This window comes from Acanthaster planci, linkage group LG09 (assembly GCF_054643075.1).
Source record: "Acanthaster planci isolate LZ-2023a linkage group LG09, COTS_SCS, whole genome shotgun sequence".
NCBI classification, from domain to species: Eukaryota; Metazoa; Echinodermata; class Asteroidea; order Valvatida; family Acanthasteridae; genus Acanthaster; species Acanthaster planci.
The window spans coordinates 6,386,361-6,407,183 of record NC_141785.1 but is presented as its reverse complement, the minus strand read 5'-3'; the positions used below and the strand labels follow the sequence as shown (position 1 = coordinate 6,407,183).

At 43.6% G+C, this 20,823-nt stretch overlaps 1 long non-coding RNA gene across 6 annotated transcripts in view; it reads right to left on the bottom strand.

The window, feature by feature from the left end:
- LOC110976968 (uncharacterized) overlaps window positions 1–20,823 on the bottom strand; it is a 46,998-nt gene that overhangs the window by 8,850 nt on the left and 17,325 nt on the right. For 4 of the 6 annotated variants that reach the window (XR_015426342.1, XR_015426340.1, XR_015426345.1 and 1 more), the window contains 5 exons: window positions 17,829–17,898; window positions 17,352–17,492; window positions 15,035–15,195; window positions 14,145–14,238; window positions 4,509–4,568 (listed from right to left, as the gene is read on the bottom strand). This is a non-coding gene — a long non-coding RNA (uncharacterized LOC110976968). The remainder of the gene's footprint in view (window positions 1–4,508; window positions 4,569–14,144; window positions 14,239–15,034; window positions 15,196–17,351; window positions 17,493–17,828; window positions 17,899–20,823) is intronic. The other 2 variants (XR_015426343.1, XR_015426341.1) reach the window with 2 other exon arrangements.

Here is a 20,823-nt window from a genome sequence, read left to right as displayed (position 1 = left end):
GCATGCATAATCAAGTCTTTTCAGCGAATTGTAATAGGCACATGGGAAATTTGCATATGTAGGCTGGAAGGGGTAGGCTTTGTTTGGGCTCTTCCAACTTCAAAATTAGAGAACTGCGATTATGTCAATCCTTCACTGTTATAAATTTTGATTTGTATTATGAATATATGCGACAAATTAAGAAAAGACAGCTCATGATTTTTGTCAGGTGACACCACAGAAAGACTTTATTATCTTTTTCCCAAATATTTTTGATCTGGTAGACAACACCATTGTTCTTCTGGTCTCAAAATATTTCACAATCTGGGCTGTTTTCCAACACTCAACTTCGTCTCCGTCTCAGGCTTTGTGCCTGAAACCAATCCCCGATTGTGAGCCTGAAGCATTTAAATCAAATTGGATTGCAAGTTATTGCTCTCTTGCATCTTATAGTGTTTTGTACCACTATTAGACTAATTGGTGCGTTTACAGCTTCAAAGTCAGGTAGTAAAAAAAACAGTTGAAGCCTGAGACAGAGCCGAAGTTGAGTATTGGAAAACGGCCCTGGCTTACTAGAATAAAAAAATAAAATACCAAAGGAGAGTTAGTTTTGTTCAATACAGATACCGGTGGGCTATGATATCCAACATGGAGAAGAAAATGTAATAAGTTGCTGACAGCAGTGGAAATGTATGCACTGAACTTCACTCAATGTACTCATAATGCAATTAAGTTTCTGAGGCCCCGTTTGTTAGAGCCAAACATTCTGTGCTAAAAATGACATCCAATTCCAAATCAAATGACTAATTCAGACTTTGGTGTGATTATCTGGAACGGGCCATACTATGAAACAAGGAATTTAGAAAAATGTCCCAAAAAGGTTAATCTCACTGGTTAGTTAAATTGAGTATCAAAAGAGCACATTTAATTTAGATGTAATGCTATTTTTATAAATAAAATTGCACAATGCAAAGGTAAAGGAAACAACTCTAATGATGAACAGGACAGCTACGAAATCTAGATGCTTTGTGCTTCCTTGAAAAGACAGCACTGAAGAGAGCTGCAAATTGGAACCTGGAGCATTTTCTCATTACTATCAATCAAAAATCATCAAGTACAGAGTCATTTTGTCCTTAAACAGTGTATGAAGAGGTGGGAGCATCTGTACCAGTTTCCAAGTCAGACGTGTCGGTTCATGAATCATTTTCTGAAGTGTCCAGAGATTCGGCCACACCTCTTGATGACAATGTGGAGGAGTTGACAATCTCACACTTGTTTCCCCAGAAAATTTGTCGGAGCTCAGGATAATCTCTTTTTAGCCACTTCTGTATTAGAAAAATAGTTAAAATTAGGTGGGTGAATATTTGAAGAAAACAAGAGTTACTATGGAATGACTGGAGCAGAAGAAAGAATGAATTGATGAGATAGATCATGCTCATTTTAACTTCTATTGATGTCCATGTATAAATATTCTTAGCTTAAGAGTAGGCATCAGACACTGCCTATGCAACACCTTCTCTTTACAAATGCAATATCAATACATGTACAGTAGTTGTTGATTTGAACATTTTATAAAGAGTCAATTTTGTGAGCACTGGGCAATTTGAATATTGTCAACCAATCATACCGGTGCGATTGAAGGTCAGTTTCGTCATGCTTCTTGATCACTGTCCCAAAACAGAGTTTTGAATGAAATATAACAATGATTTCCTTCACTATTGTCAGCATTATTCACCAGAATTACGAACACGACCTTCATTTTTAAAGGAGCCTATCATTATGATAATGGGCACTGAAAGACACGAGGCCAAAATTGTTTCATTTTCCCCCAAATAAAGGAGATATTTTAACCCAAGTAAAAATAGGAACACACATCAATCAAATATTGTCTACGGCTTACCCTTCAGGGTCCTTGCTTTTCCTTGTCAGGAACTGAGTGTATGATTTGTAACAAGAGGTGCGATATTGAACCTCCAGAGCGACAATCTTTGTCCCACATGTGTATCAAAACATTCTCGTCTCTTTTGCTCTCTACTGCTTGACGAAGCATTCCTGGAAAAGAAAGTAAAGAGAAATTTGAACCATCTTGCTTGTGCGCTTTTTCTTATAATCATTTTGTTAAATGCTATTTGTTGCCAGACATTTTTGGAATGATTGTCTGCGCTGTCTCAGTTATCAGTCCAAATAAAGGCTGCTGCTTAATGTGGATCCTTCATCAGGGCTCTTTGTGTACTCTGTCAATGCTCGAGTCCTGGATGAATATATAAAACAGCTTTCAAATTTTCAAAAGTTTCACCCACTGACATCCGCTACATTTCATGAGCTGAATTCCACCAGCACGTTCATCACCTGTGGGACCAGCCATTCCAAGGACGCCATTTCAAAGGAATTTGCGGGTGTCAGTGGGTGAAGCTTTTTCTATATACGTATCCATATCCAGGAGGGGCCTTGTTTATGGGTCTACTGCTTCATGCTGCCAGCTCTGGAGAGATTGAGTCACACTTCAGCATGGGGATTTGTATTGTTATGTCAGTAGATTTATAGCAACTTTGCAAACCTGTGGCAGTAATGTGCATGCTCTTGCCTTATTTGCATATTTCACGGGAAAGGTCCACTCGTTGAGTCCAAGTTACTAGGAATAGCTTCAACGGTGACCATGATTGGCTCAAATTAAAATACTAACATAGACCTACATTTGTAAATTACTATTAAATTTCGAGAACTACTTCAATCCACATGCCCTTGCCTGATTTTTTGTAATGCAGCTTACCTCCACCAGAAATTTCTGCCTGTAACAGCTTATCCTTGACACGTTTCCCACGTCGAGTGACGAACTGCTCAACTTTCCTCCGTGATACATTTACGTTAACATACAAGCAACACGCCAGACATGCCAGAGTCATGAGAGTCTTGAAGATCTTCCAGAAGAAAAATCTTGATCCAGCCCAGAGTTTTTTAGGGCAAGAAGATGAAGCTTCAGAGGGGGAATCTTCATGTAACTTTTGTTTTCTAGCAGCATTCAGGTGATTTAAACAACTCCGGTAGCGTGTCTCATGAAAACCAATGTACATGTCCCTTGCACGCGGTTGGTTCGGTGATTTCGCGATCTCTGCCTTATAAATCAAGCCACTCTTTGGCACACGAAGTGAACTTTCTCCATGGGATATTTGTAAGTGCTTTTACTTTTTCAAATGTGACCGATTCTACATGCAATAGACACCTGAAATTCATCAATGTTGACGTTGAGGCACATGCCATCCGCATCACGGGACGTCTCCATGTTTACGGCTTTGTGTCACGACCCATGACCTTCGTTCTGGTCTTGGATTGGACAATTTGCATCATGTGGTCAGATTACATCATTCACGAACAATTTTTAAACGTGGCGAATTTTGTACATAGAGCTTCCCCAATGGCTAAACAGTTCGCTCTTTCAACCCAAATTATTTTTAAAAACTGCAGGATAACATGTGGAGAACTTTTACAATTGTCACTGCTAGTTATTTGTGCACTCGATTCTGTTCAGAAAATCTATTCCCCCAGTTGCTGGAATGAAATAAAAGAATCTAAGGGTTCAGCTAACGGCTATTTTTAAAAACAAGTTGTTTTCAATATATTTGATAAATAGAATTGCAGAGGGGTTTTCTTACAATTAAAGAAGATACAAAGGTGTAGAAAATTTGTGTTTAAGAAAAATTCATCGTAGCTATGCATTTAAAAAGAGGTCCTTGGGACTTGGCCGATTACCTTGTATTATCGGGAGAGAACACAGGATGGGGACCTAACAATTCCCTTGTTATATTAAAGACAAAATTTGTATTGACTGTGTAGTCATGACTGAGGTTGGACTAATTTGTCTGAACCCAAACAGCTCCGGGGGGGGGGGGGCAGTTAGAATCTGCCCCTCCTTATCTTCCAATATCCTCACAGTGCATTTTTAAAACACCAAACCTTAAGGAAATTTTCTAGTAATATCTTTTAGTCATTTTGATCCCAATTTGGTTAATATCAGACATGTTCCTTTCTCGTGCTACACCTATTTTTTCAAAAGAGCTCATCAGCCCAAAATGCCAACTTTTCCAAATGATGTGAATGCAAGCTGAAACAAACATGGCCTTAAATGACAGCAACAATAAAGCCATACCTCGGATGAAATTGACATTTCCTCTCTCTCTTCTGATCATAATGAACGTGTCTACATGCATGTCAAGTCGAAGAAAGATCGGCCATAGAAAGCCGAGTTCAAAATGGGAAGTGGGGATGAAATGGTCTGAAAAAATGTTCTGTTCAATTGTCTGGGGAAAAACAGCTATTTTAGGGCTAAATAATTTTTTCAATTGCCCAATTTTTCGAAAGATTTTCTCACAGCACCTTTGCCTATGAATTCAGTGTTGCTCATTTCTCTATTAAAACACATCAGAAGAAATAAAAAACCAACATAAAAGTCCCAACATACATGTAAAATATGCAATCTGTTCATTACTTCTGACATATTCCCGAGGTTTGTGAAAGAATCTATCACTACTTACCCACACATCTTCATCAAGAAAATTGATTCTTCAAGATGGCGGATCTTTGTGATTGCAGCACTGAAAGAAGGGAATAACAAATTTTGTAAAATCTTCAGCAATTTGATGCAATGATTTGATGTTTGTAAGTAACTCCAGAAACACGACACATGGCTCACACAAACATCTTCCAATTTACCCTGCTGTGTGTGACTACTATGCATGATATAACTGAGACTAGAATTAGGATTGGTCCCTCCCCCCCTGGATGGTGGCAGGCTCATGCCCATCTGCTTCTTTTGTAACTAGAGCCAGAGCTAGGATTAAGCCTGGATGGTGTCAGGCTCAAGATAAACTCAAGCCTGGTAAGAGGCTCAAGAGCCAGGACTGGTCACTCAAGCCTGGATGGTGTCAGGCTCAAGATAAACTCAAGCCTGGTAAGAGGCTCAAGAGCCAGGACTGGGTCACTCAAGCCTGGATGGTGTCAGGCTCAAGTTAAACTCAAGCCTGGTAAGAGGCTCAAGAGCCAAGACTGGTCACTCAAGCCTGGATGGTGTCAGGCTCAAGATAAACTCAAGCCTGGTAAGAGGCTCAAGAGCCAGGACTGGGTCACTCAAGCCTGGATGGTGTCAGGCTCAAGATAAACTCAAGCCTGGTAAGAGGCTCAAGAGCCAGGACTGGTCACTCAAGCCTGGATGGTGTCAGGCTCAAGATAAACTCAAGCCTGGTAAGAGGCTCAACAGCTAGGATTGGTCACTCAAGCCCTGATGGTGTCAGACTCAAGATAAACTCAACCCTAGTAAGAGGCTCAAGAGCCAGGACTGGTCACTCAAGCCTGGATGGTGTCAGGCTCAAGATAAACTCAAGCCTGGTAAGAGGCTCAAGAGCCAGGACTGGTCACTCAAGCCTGGATGGTGTCAGGCTCAAGATAAACTCAAGCCTGGTAAGAGGCTCAAGAGCCAGGACTGGGTCACTCAAGCCTGGATGGTGTCAGGCTCAAGTTAAACTCAAGCCTGGCAAGAGGCTCAAGAGCCAGGACTGGTCACTCAAGCCAGGATGGCTTCAGGCTCAAGATAAACTCAAGCCTGGTAGGAGGCTCAAGAGCCAGGACTGGTCACTCAAGCCTGGATGGTGTCAGGCTCAAGATAAACTCAACCCTAGTAAGAGGCTCAACAGCTAGGACTGGTCACTCAAGCCCTGATGGTGTCAGGCTCAAGATAAACTCAAGCCTGGTAAGAGGTTTAAGAACTAGGACAGGTCACTCAAGCCTGGATGGTGTCAGGCTCAAGATAAATTCAAGCCTGGTAAGAGGCTCAAGAGCTAGGACTGGTCACTCAAGCCTTGACGGTGTCAGGCTCAAGATAAACTCAAGCCTGGTAAGAGGCTCAACAGCTAGGACTGGTCACTCAAGCCAGGACGGTGTCAAGCTCAAGATAAACTCAACCCTAGTAAGAGGCTCAACAGCTAGGACTGGTCACTCAAGCCTGGACGGTGTTAGGCTCAAGATAAACTCAAGCCTGGTAAGAGGCTCAAGAACTAGGACTGGTCACTCAAGCCAGGATGGCGTCAGGCTCAAGATAAACTCAAGCCTGGTAGGAGGCTCAAGAGCCAGGACTGGTCACTCAAGCCTGGATGGCGTCAGGCTGAAGATAAACTCAACCCTAGTAAGAGGCTCAACAGCTAGGACTGGTCACTCAAGCCCTGATGGTGTCAGGCTCAAGATAAACTCAAGCCTGGTAGGAGGCTCAAGAGCCAGGACTGGTCACTCAAACCTGGATGGTGTCAGGCTCAAGATAAACTCAAGCCTAGTAAGAGGCTCAACACCTAGGACTGGTCACTCAAGCCTTGATGGTGTCAGGCTCAAGATAAACTCAAGCCTGGTAAGAGGCTCAACAGCTAGGACTGGTCACTCAAGCCAGGACGGTGTCAGGCTCAAGATAAACTCAACCCTAGTAAGAGGCTCAAGAACAAGGACTGGTCACTCAAGCCCTGATGGTGTCAGGCTCAAGATAAACTCAAGCCTGGTAAGAGGCTCAACAGCTAGGACTGGTCACTCAAGCCCTGATGGTGTCAGGCTCAAGATAAACTCAAGCCTGGTAAATAAGAGGCTTAAGAACTAGGACTGGTCACTCATCAAGCCTGGATGGTGTCAGGCTCAAGTTAAACTCAAGCCTGGCAAGAGGCTCAAGAGCCAGGACTGGTCACTCAAGCCAGGATGGCGTCAGGCTCAAGATAAAATCAAGCCCAGTAGGAGGCTCAAGAGCCAGGACTGGTCACTCAAGCCTGGACGGTGTCAGGCTCAAGATAAACTCAACCCTAGTAAGTGGCTCAAGAGCTAGGACTGGTCACTCAAGCCTTGATGGTGTCAGGCTCAAGATAAATTCAAGCCTGGTAAGAGGCTCAAGAGCCAGGACTGGTCACTCAAGCCTGGATGGCGTCAGGCTGAAGATAAACTCAACCCTAGTAAGAGGCTCAAGAACAAGGACTGGTCACTCAAGCCAGGATGGTGTCAGGCTCAAGATAAACTCAACCCTAGTAAGAGGCTCAACAGCTAGGACTGGTCACTCAAGCCCTGATGGTGTCAGGCTCAAGTTAAACTCAAGCCTGGTAAGAGGCTCAAGAGCCAGGACTGGTCACTCAAGCCTTGACGGTGTCAGGCTCAAGATAAACTCAAGCCTGGTAAGAGGCTCAAGAGCCAGGACTGGTCACTCAAGCCTGGATGGTGTCAGGCTCAAGTTAAACTCAAGCCTGGTAAGAGGCTCAAGAGCCAGGACTGGTCACTCAAGCCTGGACGGTGTCAGGCTCAAGATAAACTCAACCCTAGTAAGTGGCTCAAGAGCTAGGACTGGTCACTCAAGCCTTGATGGTGTCAGGCTCAAGATAAATTCAAGCCTGGTAAGAGGCTCAAGAGCCAGGACTGGTCACTCAAGCCTGGATGGCGTCAGCCTGAAGATAAACTCAAGCCTGGTAAGAGGCTCAAGAACAAGGACTGGTCACTCAAGCCAGGATGGTGTCAGGCTCAAGATAAACTCAACCCTAGTAAGAGGCTCAACAGCTAGGACTGGTCACTCAAGCCCTGATGGTGTCAGGCTCAAGATAAACTCAAGCCTGGTAAGAGGTTTAAGAACTAGGACTGGTCACTCAAGCCTGGATGGTGTCAGGCTCTAGATAAACTCAAGCCTGGTAAGAGGCTCAAGAGCCAGGACTGGGTCACTCAAGCCTGGATGGTGTCAGGCTCAAGATAAACTCAAGCCTGGTAAGAGGCTCAAGAGCCAGGACTGGTCACTCAAGCCTGGATGGTGTCAGGCTCAAGATAAACTCAAGCCTGGTAAGAGGCTCAACAGCTAGGATTGGTCACTCAAGCCCTGATGGTTTCACGCTCAAGATAAACTCAACCCTAGTAAGTGGCTCAACAGCTAGGATTGGTCACTCAAGCCCTGATGGTGTCAGACTCAAGATAAACTCAAGCCTGGTAAGAGGCTCAAGAGCCAGGACTGGTCACTCAAGCCCTGATGGTGTCAGGCTCAAGATAAACTCAAGCCTAGTAAGAGGCTCAACACCTAGGACTGGTCACTCAAGCCTTGATGGTGTCAGGCTCAAGATAAACTCAAGCCTGGTAAGAGGCTCAACAGCTAGGACTGGTCACTCAAGCCAGGACGGTGTCAGGCTCAAGATAAACTCAACCCTAGTAAGAGGCTCAAGAACAAGGACTGGTCACTCAAGCCCTGATGGTGTCAGGCTCAAGATAAACTCAAGCCTGGTAAGAGGCTCAACAGCTAGGACTGGTCACTCAAGCCCTGATGGTGTCAGGCTCAAGATAAACTCAAGCCTGGTAAATAAGAGGCTTAAGAACTAGGACTGGTCACTCATCAAGCCTGGATGGTGTCAGGCTCAAGTTAAACTCAAGCCTGGCAAGAGGCTCAAGAGCCAGGACTGGTCACTCAAGCCAGGATGGCGTCAGGCTCAAGATAAAATCAAGCCCAGTAGGAGGCTCAAGAGCCAGGACTGGTCACTCAAGCCTGGACGGTGTCAGGCTCAAGATAAACTCAACCCTAGTAAGTGGCTCAAGAGCTAGGACTGGTCACTCAAGCCTTGATGGTGTCAGGCTCAAGATAAATTCAAGCCTGGTAAGAGGCTCAAGAGCCAGGACTGGTCACTCAAGCCTGGATGGCGTCAGGCTGAAGATAAACTCAACCCTAGTAAGAGGCTCAAGAACAAGGACTGGTCACTCAAGCCAGGATGGTGTCAGGCTCAAGATAAACTCAACCCTAGTAAGAGGCTCAACAGCTAGGACTGGTCACTCAAGCCCTGATGGTGTCAGGCTCAAGTTAAACTCAAGCCTGGTAAGAGGCTCAAGAGCCAGGACTGGTCACTCAAGCCTTGACGGTGTCAGGCTCAAGATAAACTCAAGCCTGGTAAGAGGCTCAAGAGCCAGGACTGGTCACTCAAGCCTGGATGGTGTCAGGCTCAAGTTAAACTCAAGCCTGGTAAGAGGCTCAAGAGCCAGGATTGGTCACTCAAGCCTGGACGGTGTCAGGCTCAAGATAAACTCAACCCTAGTAAGTGGCTCAAGAGCTAGGACTGGTCACTCAAGCCTTGATGGTGTCAGGCTCAAGATAAATTCAAGCCTGGTAAGAGGCTCAAGAGCCAGGACTGGTCACTCAAGCCTGGATGGCGTCAGGCTGAAGATAAACTCAACCCTAGTAAGAGGCTCAAGAACAAGGACTGGTCACTCAAGCCAGGATGGTGTCAGGCTCAAGATAAACTCAACCCTAGTAAGAGGCTCAACAGCTAGGACTGGTCACTCAAGCCCTGATGGTGTCAGGCTCAAGATAAACTCAAGCCTGGTAAGAGGTTTAAGAACTAGGACTGGTCACTCAAGCCTGGATGGTGTCAGGCTCTAGATAAACTCAAGCCTGGTAAGAGGCTCAAGAGCCAGGACTGGGTCACTCAAGCCTGGATGGTGTCAGGCTCAAGATAAACTCAAGCCTGGTAAGAGGCTCAAGAGCCAGGACTGGTCACTCAAGCCTGGATGGTGTCAGGCTCAAGATAAACTCAAGCCTGGTAAGAGGCTCAACAGCTAGGATTGGTCACTCAAGCCCTGATGGTGTCAGACTCAAGATAAACTCAAGCCTGGTAAGAGGCTCAAGAGCCAGGACTGGTCACTCAAGCCCTGATGGTGTCAGGCTCAAGATAAACTCAAGCCTGGTAAGAGGCTCAAGAGCCAGGACTGGTCACTCAAGCCTGGATGGTGTCAGGCTCAAGATAAACTCAAGCCTGGTAAGAGGCTCAAGAGCCAGGACTGGTCACTCAAGCCCGGACGGTGTCAGGCTCAAGTTAAACTCAAGCCTGGTAAGAGGCTCAAGAGCCAGGACTGGTCACTCAAGCCTGGATGGTGTCAGGCTCAAGATAAACTCAACCCTGGTAAGAGGCTCAAGAGCTAGGACTGGTCACTCAAGACTTGATGGTGTCAGGCTCAAGATAAACTCAAGCCTGGTAAGAGGCTCAACAGCTAGGACTGGTCACTCAAGCCAGGACGGTGTCAGGCTCAAGATAAACTCAAGCCTGGTAAGAGGCTCAAGAGCTAGGACTGGTCACTCAAGCCCTGATGGTGTCAGGCTCAAGATAAACTCAAGCCTGGTAAGAGGCTCAAGAGCCAGGACTGGTCACTCAAGCCTGGATGGTGTCAGGCTCAAGTTAAACTCAAGCCTGGTAAGAGGCTCAAGAGCCAGGACTGGTCACTCAAGCCTTGACGGTGTCAGGCTCAAGATAAACTCAAGCCTGGTAAGAGGCTCAAGAGCCAGGACTGGTCACTCAAGCCTGGATGGTGTCAGGCTCAAGTTAAACTCAAGCCTGGTAAGAGGCTCAAGAGCCAGGACTGGTCACTCAAGCCTTGACGGTGTCAGGCTCAAGATAAACTCAAGCCTGGTAAGAGGCTCAAGAGCCAGGACTGGTCACTCAAGCCTGGATGGTGTCAGGCTCAAGTTAAACTCAAGCCTGGTAAGAGGCTCAAGAGCCAGGACTGGTCACTCAAGCCTGGACGGTGTCAGGCTCAAGATAAACTCAACCCTAGTAAGTGGCTCAAGAGCTAGGACTGGTCACTCAAGCCTTGATGGTGTCAGGCTCAAGATAAATTCAAGCCTGGTAAGAGGCTCAAGAGCCAGGACTGGTCACTCAAGCCTGGATGGTGTCAGGCTCAAGTTAAACTCAAGCCTGGTAAGAGGCTCAAGAGCCAGGACTGGTCACTCAAGCCTGGACGGTGTCAGGCTCAAGATAAACTCAACCCTAGTAAGTGGCTCAAGAGCTAGGACTGGTCACTCAAGCCTTGATGGTGTCAGGCTCAAGATAAATTCAAGCCTGGTAAGAGGCTCAAGAGCCAGGACTGGTCACTCAAGCCTGGATGGCGTCAGGCTGAAGATAAACTCAACCCTAGTAAGAGGCTCAAGAACAAGGACTGGTCACTCAAGCCAGGATGGTGTCAGGCTCAAGATAAACTCAACCCTAGTAAGAGGCTCAACAGCTAGGACTGGTCACTCAAGCCCTGATGGTGTCAGGCTCAAGTTAAACTCAAGCCTGGTAAGAGGCTCAAGAGCCAGGACTGGTCACTCAAGCCTTGACGGTGTCAGGCTCAAGATAAACTCAAGCCTGGTAAGAGGCTCAAGAGCCAGGACTGGTCACTCAAGCCTGGATGGTGTCAGGCTCAAGTTAAACTCAAGCCTGGTAAGAGGCTCAAGAGCCAGGACTGGTCACTCAAGCCTGGACGGTGTCAGGCTCAAGATAAACTCAACCCTAGTAAGTGGCTCAAGAGCTAGGACTGGTCACTCAAGCCTTGATGGTGTTAGGCTCAAGATAAATTCAAGCCTGGTAAGAGGCTCAAGAGCCAGGACTGGTCACTCAAGCCTGGATGGCGTCAGGCTGAAGATAAACTCAACCCTAGTAAGAGGCTCAAGAACAAGGACTGGTCACTCAAGCCAGGATGGTGTCAGGCTCAAGATAAACTCAACCCTAGTAAGAGGCTCAACAGCTAGGACTGGTCACTCAAGCCCTGATGGTGTCAGGCTCAAGATAAACTCAAGCCTGGTAAGAGGTTTAAGAACTAGGACTGGTCACTCAAGCCTGGATAGTGTCAGGCTCTAGATAAACTCAAGCCTGGTAGGAGGCTCAAGAGCCAGGACTGGTCACTCAAGCCTGGATGGTGTCAGACTCAAGATAAACTCAAGCCTGGTAAGAGGCTCCAGAACTGGGACTTGTCACTCAAGCCAGGATGGCATCAGGCTCAAGATAAACTCAAGCCTGGTAGGAGGCTCAAGAGCCAGGACTGGTCACTCAAACCTGGATGGTGTAAGGCTCAAGATAAACGCAAGCCTAGTAAGAGGCTCAACACCTAGGACTGGTCACTCAAGCCTTGACGGTGTCAGGCTCAAGATAAACTCAAGCCTGGTAAGAGGCTCAACAGCTAGGACTGGTCACTCAAGCCAGGACGGTGTCAGACTCAAGATAAACTCAACCCTAGTAAGAGGCTCAAGAACAAGGACTGGTCACTCAAGCCCTGATGGTGTCAGGCTCAAGATAAACTCAAGCCTGGTAAGAGGCTCAACAGCTAGGACTGGTCACTCAAGCCCTGATGGTGTCAGGCTCAAGATAAACTCAAGCCTGGTAAATGAGAGGCTTAAGAACTAGGACTGGTCACTCATCAAGCCTGGATGGTGTCAGGCTCAAGTTAAACTCAAGCCTGGCAAGAGGCTCAAGAGCCAGGACTGGTCACTCAAGCCTGGATGGTGTCAGGCTCAAGATAAACTCAAGCCTGGTAAGAGGCTCAAGAACTAGGACTGGTCACTCAAACCTGGATGGTGTCAGGCTCGATGAGCAAGTTCCGCCTGGTAAGAGGCTCTTTAAGGCTTACACCTAAAGAGAGTCACAAGCTAGGACTGGTCACTGAAGCCTGGATGGTTTGAGGCTCAAGTCAACCTGCTTGTTCATGTTGATGAGACCAGAGCAAGAATTGGCTACTCAATCCTCAATCCTTTCAGGCTTATGTCTACCTGCTTCTTTTGTTGCTAGAGCCAGAACTAGGATTGGTCACTCAAGCCTGTTTGGTTAGATGCTCACATTCACTTGCTGGTTCATGTTTCTGAGACCAAAGCAAGGATTGGTTGCAGCCTGGGTGGTTTGAAGCTCAAGTCCATCAGCTGGTTCATGCTGACAAGCTCAGACCAAGCATTGGTCACTCAATTCTAGCAGGTTCGAGGCCCAAGTCCGGCCACCGGCTGGTTCACATTGCTGAGAGAAGACCCAGGCTTAGTCATTCAAGCCTGAACAGTCTGAGGATGAAGTCCAGCAGTTTCTGAAATTAGAGCTAGAGTTGGTCACTCAATCCTGGACAGTTTGAAGCTCAAGTCTACCTGCTTGTTCATTTTGCTCTGACTGAAGCAAGGATTGGTCACTCAATCCTAGATGGTTTGAGGCTCAAGTCCACCTGCTGTTTCATGTTGCTGAGACTAACACAAGGGTTGGTCACTCAAGCAGGATTGTTTGAGGCTCAAATTCACTTAAGCAGCTCAAGAGCTCGGACTAGTCACTCAAGTCTTAATTGTGTGAGGCTGAAATCCAGCCATTACCAAGATTAGAAATCTCAAACTCTCAAAGTGGTGATAATCCAGCGTTGTTTTGAAACCGTATACCAGGGTTTGGGGCATTGAGAGCAAGCAGATTACCACCGGGGACAAAAGCGCTCCACCACCGCAGCGACGAGCCACACAGCACCGCTGCACACTAATCTGGCCCCCATCGAAAACAGGTTAGCAGTGCACTAAGCCAGGTTCGTGAACAAAAGACAGTTATACAACACTCCACAATCTGGGCTCTGTTTACAAAGCTGCTGGCCTGGCTGAAATACTTGGGCGTCAATGAAGGTCACCTGTCAACTTAGAGTGGTGCCTAAAGATTACTTGGTGCAGCTATAAACAACCATTAAATAAAATAATGAATTTTTGAAGGATTTTGAAAACGGAAAAAACGACAGTCATGCCGGCCCAGCATCATCAACATTGAAAAATGCCCCGGCATGAAGTGGTTAAAAGCACCCGGCAGCATGTGGTTAAAGTTTGACGCTCATGTCCACCCACTGGTTTACACTGGATCCATGAACAAGCTTGCCTCAATCCAAGCTTGTATTGAAAGTGGAATGGATGGGGCTTTTTACTGCAATACTAACAGAAATGTAACATACAGTGTACATGTACAATGTAGATGATCACTCTTCTATTCAGAGATTCATGATAACTTGAAATAAAAAACAGAACCTCAAAAAGCAACAACAGTGAACCCTGGTTCAGGAAGATGAATGTGGAATACAACACTTTGCTGTAAAACAACCAGATAAAATGTGCCAGAAATATTGAAATACAACTTCAGCAGTGAAAGATCGAGCTCATCTTCTTCTTTGACTGAAACATGTCAGTATCTCTCTGGTTTTGAATTCAATGAGGTCAAAATGTTTTAACATTGCCAACCTTTTTTACACTCTCAAATAAACCAGTTTAAGATCTGAAATGCACACCTAACTTCCTTATGGTTTAAAGATGTAGGCTAAGGTGGGTACACTTTAGGACAAGTTGGAGTGATGACTTTGGTTAACGATAGCTTAATCAACATCACCTGAATGATGGATGGTTTGGAACATCTAGTCAATGAACTGATCTGCGTACGAAATCCAAGACTTCGATGCCCCTTCCAAAAGTTTTCCATAACCCTGAATTGGAAAGAAAAGATCAGGATATAATATTTTTACTAGTGACAGCAAAAGGATCAATAGATATTTCTATAGGATCAATCAACTGATAGCAGAACAGGATGGAACAATCGCACAGATCCATCAATCACACCAAAACAATGTCTGTCCATGTACAAGACGCTGGTGCAATCAGACGAGGCCTCCGAAAAATAAAATCACAAAACGTGAGACAGTGCAGTGGTTGACATCCAAGAATCGGATATTCCCTAACTCAAGACTCATTTTTGCTCATAGTCTCCAGTAGAGTGCGTGAGAAGAAAGCAAGCTAGGGTTGATGCAGAAGTGGTCTTTTGACAACCCAAAGGCTGCTTCATGTACTTCAGGTGAATGCAATAGCAAAGTAAATTAGACACCAAAAACAGAGGCATTTGCCCCCCCCCCAAAAAAGATATCGAGAAAGAAAAAAAGATTAGACTTGGTCAGTGTTAACCACTTGCTGCCGGGGAGCCCGTATTCTTGAAATGCACAGCTGGGGTGCCCAAAATCGGACAAACGGACGTAGGCCTTGTTACAAAAGACCGTACCCGTAACAAAAGACCAGGCTGCTGAAAATTTTTAAATTTTGAAAACAGAAAAAAATGAACAATACTCCATCCCAGCAGAATCAATATTTACAAATGCCCCCGGCCCAAAGTGGTTAGCTATGACCAAACCCTACTGAGTGTTCTCCACTGGAAAATGAGGGCATCCAAAGTGCCCCCCCCCCACAAAGTGAAACCCACCGACGAAAGTAAGTAAAAGTGAAAATTCTCACCCTAGCTGTTACCCTCAATTAACTTCCAGGGTGCATTTCAGTGATGTGTTGTGATATCAACAGGTGCCATAGGGTGTCAGCATCAGGACATTCACTAGTACTGCAGGCAGAGAGACGAGTCAGGATACTCAATCATGTCACACTACAGTCAGGCATCAGCGCTGTGAATGTAACAAAAAATTCAACATGATTAACCATTGCTGAATAGAACAATCATACTGAGCCTGGTATTACCGAGGCTCAAGATATCCTACGAAGTCAAATCTCCCTAAGTGACTCTGACTGGAGAGACAGGAAAGCTAGATGCTGCCGTTTTGTGGAACACATTGTGAATGTTGCCTCAAGAGTGCCTGAAATTTGAAGTACATTTGTATAAGCATCTTGGAGGGGTCACTCTGCAGCCAGCAAGAACTTGAACAAATCTGCACAAATCTGGAGCATGGTTGGTACATGAACTACGCGTAGCACTACAGTTGCATCAGTGAAGATGAAGAACAATGGTGGTGCTCTCTCAAGTGTGAAATTACAAATTCCCACATGTATGTACATACTGCACCTGCCGCTAGAGGACTGGTGAGGGGAAAGATGTGTGCAGGGCTTCCTCGGCCGCTTCAAATGTAAAGCATCCTATCTCACTGGTCTTAATGACTATGTACATGTACCCACCGGTATGGCCAATACATATGTGACCAGGCACTTTTAGTGCACTGCCCCTTTATTATTTAGGTCACCACTGGTTGCCCTAACGACAGCCCCCGACTGAGGGTCTTGGGTCCACCAGTGTGGTCTGTGTAATGAACCTTGAGCCACTTTCCCGCTCTTCCAGTTCCTGTGCAGCCTCATCATTTGTAGCAATTTCCCCATCCTTGTGAAGTACTAAATTCCCCTTTTCTTTTCCTCGTTGCCGGTCTGCATCTTACAAGCGTGTCCTTTAATTACTTTATTACTTGAGAATGATTTGTATTGTGTATGTTTATTGCCGAGGCAAATTTGACCGTCATAATCTTGACATTCCCAAAAGCTTTCTTTGAAACTACTGGGCCCAGCCCACTTAGGATCCAAAAGATTTTGTGAGAGAGTTCAGTTAATTGTATTTTGTTAATTTCTTGTTTCTCAAATGATTCCTCATTGTTAGTTTAGCTTGCTACTTCTAATCTATGCTGCTAGACTTGGTTTAACTTTACTTACTTGTTTGTAGTTCTCCATCTTTATTTGTGTATTTATCTACAGGCAGTTCAAATGCATAGCGGACTCTATTATTGACAGAATATGAGTGCTCATGTCAATTACTTTGCCTGATGTTTTAGCCAACTTGGAAACTTTCCTGTAAGATATGTACTGTGTATATAGTAGGTTGACCACACTTCAGGCTCCTTGCATAGTGGTTTCCTTGGAATATGTGATAAGACCACACTGTAGGTACACCAGCCAGTACAGTCATGAGGACCGGCCAGGAATGTGGTTGAGTGTAAGTGTAGCTGGTATGTCAGTAATTGACTTAGCCACATCACACCACTCTGTGGAAGTTTATTGATATGATGCTGTGTGAGAAGGACTGTGTACAGCTTCAGTAATCACTAAGATGTGATCAGTGCACCAACCATACACCAACCTACACATACCAATGTCCTCTGGTGGGGCTATTCCCTAGATCATTAGTATGTTTAGGATTTTGGCCTACTATTTATTGTTCAGGACACTGGCCAGCAATCTTACTGCTCTGCTTTGACTGCTGCGAATATTTAATCAGGTGGATTAGGAAGCAAGTTACCCTTGAGGAAGTGTTCTTTACTCTGTTAGTTTAGTTCCCTGACTAGGAATCTGTATTCTTGACAAAAGAATTTGAGAAGTTTCAGGACTTGATTTAAGGGTTTATTTAGTTCAACTTGACTGAATTTTGTGTTTAATAGTTTCCTTTTTAGCTTTTGCTTGTTTCCACATACTATCTAGGTAATTTGACATTTACTTATTAATTTTACTTCTGTGTTTTTGTTGTAGCTTGCCCATCAACCCTTTTTTTCCATCAAATAAACTTGTAAAGGAACTCCTGCATCACACTTACAAAATTTAAAAGCAGAAATTTAAAAGGGAAAATTGATATCCCCATTCTGAGGCACTCATGGAATGGTTCTGTTTCGCACTGTCCTGAGTGGCAAAGAAGGTCACAAAATGCAAGATTTAAGGAAATGAAATTTGAGTGAATGTTCAAAGAGTGAAAAAAGAAATTATTTCCAGTCACTTTGATCATAGTAATTCATCTTTTTTTTTCACAAGTTAAAACAATATTGGGCCAGAAATAAAGGAAAGACAAGCTTGCCTTGGGCTTGACTTGAACTGACTTGGATGGAGCTCCTTGATGTCGGAGAGGTTAACATCCTGGTGGTCACAAAAGGGAAGGGTGGTTGTTGGAGAGATGAATTGGATGGCTCCATCAAGGTAGACCTATGGACATCTTGTCCTGTGTATTGACAAAGCACAGGAAATATAAGGTGAAAGTTATGAGTTGAAGACAAAGCAACTTTGGGGCATTCCACCCACTTCCCAACTCAAATGAAACTACGAAGCAAGTTCTTTGAACTTTTAAAGTCATTTTTGCTTGTTTAATATCTGAGAATCAATCATTTCATAAAAATTTAAGATTAATGAAGATAAAATCCTAAAAACCCTATCGAACTCTTCTAAAATGAAATTCCAGCAGTTCAGTTCTGTGGAAATCTTCTCTCCCATTCCAAGCGAAGTTACAAATTGGACAAGTCATCTCTTTGTTATTATTAATATTTTCATTTGCAACTACATGTCTTTTGGTAATAGACACCTCAAAAATGCCCAAGGCACTGCACTGTAGCTCGCAAGTCTGGAGAAACCTGTAGAGAGGAGACAATAAGAAGCAGTTACAGGTCTAGAGGTGGAAGGAAAACCCCAGAGGAATTTTTTCGGGTAAACCCATGGAATCAGCTAGGGACTGAAAACCCAATCCACATGTGGATCAAGCCTGGAATCGAACCCGGACTGCAGAGGTAGAAGGCGAGGAAAGAACTTGACAATTCACCATTTATATTTTCTCTGATAAATGTATGTCAGCTCGTTATCATAATCAGAATGACTTATCACATTACGAATTTCTCCCATTTAAACGAATCCGAGTTAGACCTCTCTAACTCGGAAAGAACACATCCATTCTGAAATGACAGCTTTCCCCAGTGGACAATTTTTATTGCCCCCTTGTGGTGATAAACCAGTGGTCCTATGCTTTTGACCTCTGCCAAAGGTACCAGTCCTTGGTACAAAGTGAATGACAGATTTATGTCATCCTTTGCTGGTTGTGGTCATTCATTGCTGGATTGATCGCTGGCTTGATGCTCAGTCAGTGCGTAGTGATATGAAAATCAAAAAATAAGAATTTAGAGTTCATTGTTTGGTGCACGTATAAAAAAGCAATTTGTAACAAAGTAATCATTTGCAGTCAGAAAATCAACGAGATAATTGTGTCATCAGTTAAAATGAAACATTTTGAGGCCTTTTTTCCTTTCATGATGGAGTCTCCAAGAGTAAATTGGCTGCCATATAAGGGCCAGGTTAAGGTGATTTCCTCATCTTCATCATCCATCATTATACTGCTTTGGTGCAGTTCTCAAAATGTTCAGTTTCTAAAGAAGGCAAAATGACAGGAAAATTCTCAGTTGGAAGTCGCGTCCAGGCATTCGATGAGTTGGGAAGATGGTGTGCAGCTAAAGTAGTCAAAGATGAAGAATGGTCATACCTAGCGAGTTTTATTGGATATACTGGGCATGATATCTGGGTGGATGAACATTCCGTAAGACATCCAGTACCTCCCTATGAAGAGTATCATCAGAGACGTAAGTAACATGCTCATCTTCCATTTTAACATTCAGTTGTTGGTCTACCGGTACATCCGAAAGAAATATGATTTAAAAATTAATATGTGTTTCCAAAAGATACCGGTACTTGTACAAAGAATTAATGAATAAATAACAAATTTGTTATTTCCTTGTAAATGCACTGTACATGTTTCTGAAAAAAACCCACTTAGGAAGGATTAGTAAATCGGAATATTTGCGGTAGGCAAGTTTTCTGTGGTACATGTAAAAAATTGTTACCTGTTGATGTAATGAAAGGCCATAAAACCCTAGAAAGATATTTGAAAAGTCGTCCCGTCTTCATAAATCACAGACTTCTACCTTTGAATATTTTACAGTTTCACATGGGTGAGCATTACAGCCAACAAATATCATATATCTTTGTTACAGAAAACCGCAGGCAAGCCACAAAAAAAATCACTGTCACAAAAGTGTAAAAGGAAGCAGTACACTTTTTGAGAGCAAGGGGACCAGGTTGAAACAAGTGATGGACACAATGGCACTATTCTAACAGTGGATCCCTTCAAAAGGACCTTTGTCCTGCAAGATGGAACTGCAGTAAACCTTGAAAACATTTCCTTTTTCAGGTAAAGATTACTCAGATAAATGTTTTAGGGTTTCCTACATACATCTTGGTCATGCATTTTTTAAGCTTCTCATTCCTAAAAAATCCTGGAAAAGTCATGAAATGTAGTTTTCTGTGGAAACCCAGTTTTCACAACCAGGAGAGCAATTTGATAACAAGGTGACTCTAGTGTTTGATTTAATTTAACTATTTGGATATGTTTTCTGTTATCTTTATATTAGGCCTAGTTAACGAAATCTGTTTGGACTCTATACACAGAAGTAATCTGCAAATGCATTTTTAATACATTTAAAAACTCAGAATGCAATTTGTTGTTGATTTTTGTCATGACTCCTAAATATTGACTAGTTTGTTGATGTTTATATTGTGTTTTGGGATTTCCTTTAACAGAAAGTACTGATTCCAATGAACAACCAATGAAAAAGAGGAAAACGAAAAAGCAACATAAAAAAGTATTATGAGATTAATGTAGAGAAAATATAAGTCTTAAAGTGCTGTTGACTGTACAGGATATTGAAAGAAACGTGCATTCATCTACATGTATTTGCTAATAAGTCATATAAATATGGTTTTACTTTAAGAGTGAAGAAACAAATGGTTCCCCAGTCGTCCTGCCACTATCCCATGATGAACCACCCACACTAAGGGCCAGGCAATATAAAGTACCATATCCTTGTCAACGAACAAGCAGTAATCAATTCAAAGAAAATGCCAGATATTATAAGAGAGGCCATACACCAGAGATATCCAGTTATGGAATAGAACTTACTAAACTTAACAAACTATTCGGGAAAAATTAATCAGCAACCAACATATTGTGACAAACACTTCAGTAAAAAAATTCCGTATGACAAGCCTCAGTAAAAAAACAGAGAAGGATAAAAGGTAAATCAGGACAATCTGTTAAAATGCTCAATATTATGCATTATGTGTGACAGTGATTGTCATCCGAACTACCTCAGATTGGTTATGGTTATATAACTTGTTTGTTCTAGTATTAATTAAGATAATTCAGGTGTGTTGTTTGTGTATTGTGCTTCAATTTTGTATAGCCATGTTCTTTTTTTGTCAGTTTTTGTTAGTTGAAGGCGCTATATAAAACTGGTTATTATTATTATGTTCTCGTGTTTCTTGATTAATTATACTGATGTGCTACAGAAACTGTTTCTGTGACAAAATTTTTAATAGTTCACCAATTTATATACATCTTACAAAGACAACACACTTTGTTTTCTTAAACTGGTATTACTATAGTAGTAAAAGTGTTCGGAGTCTTTTGTCAGTTCTACATGCCTAAACAGTGGCGTAACTACAGGGGGGCACAG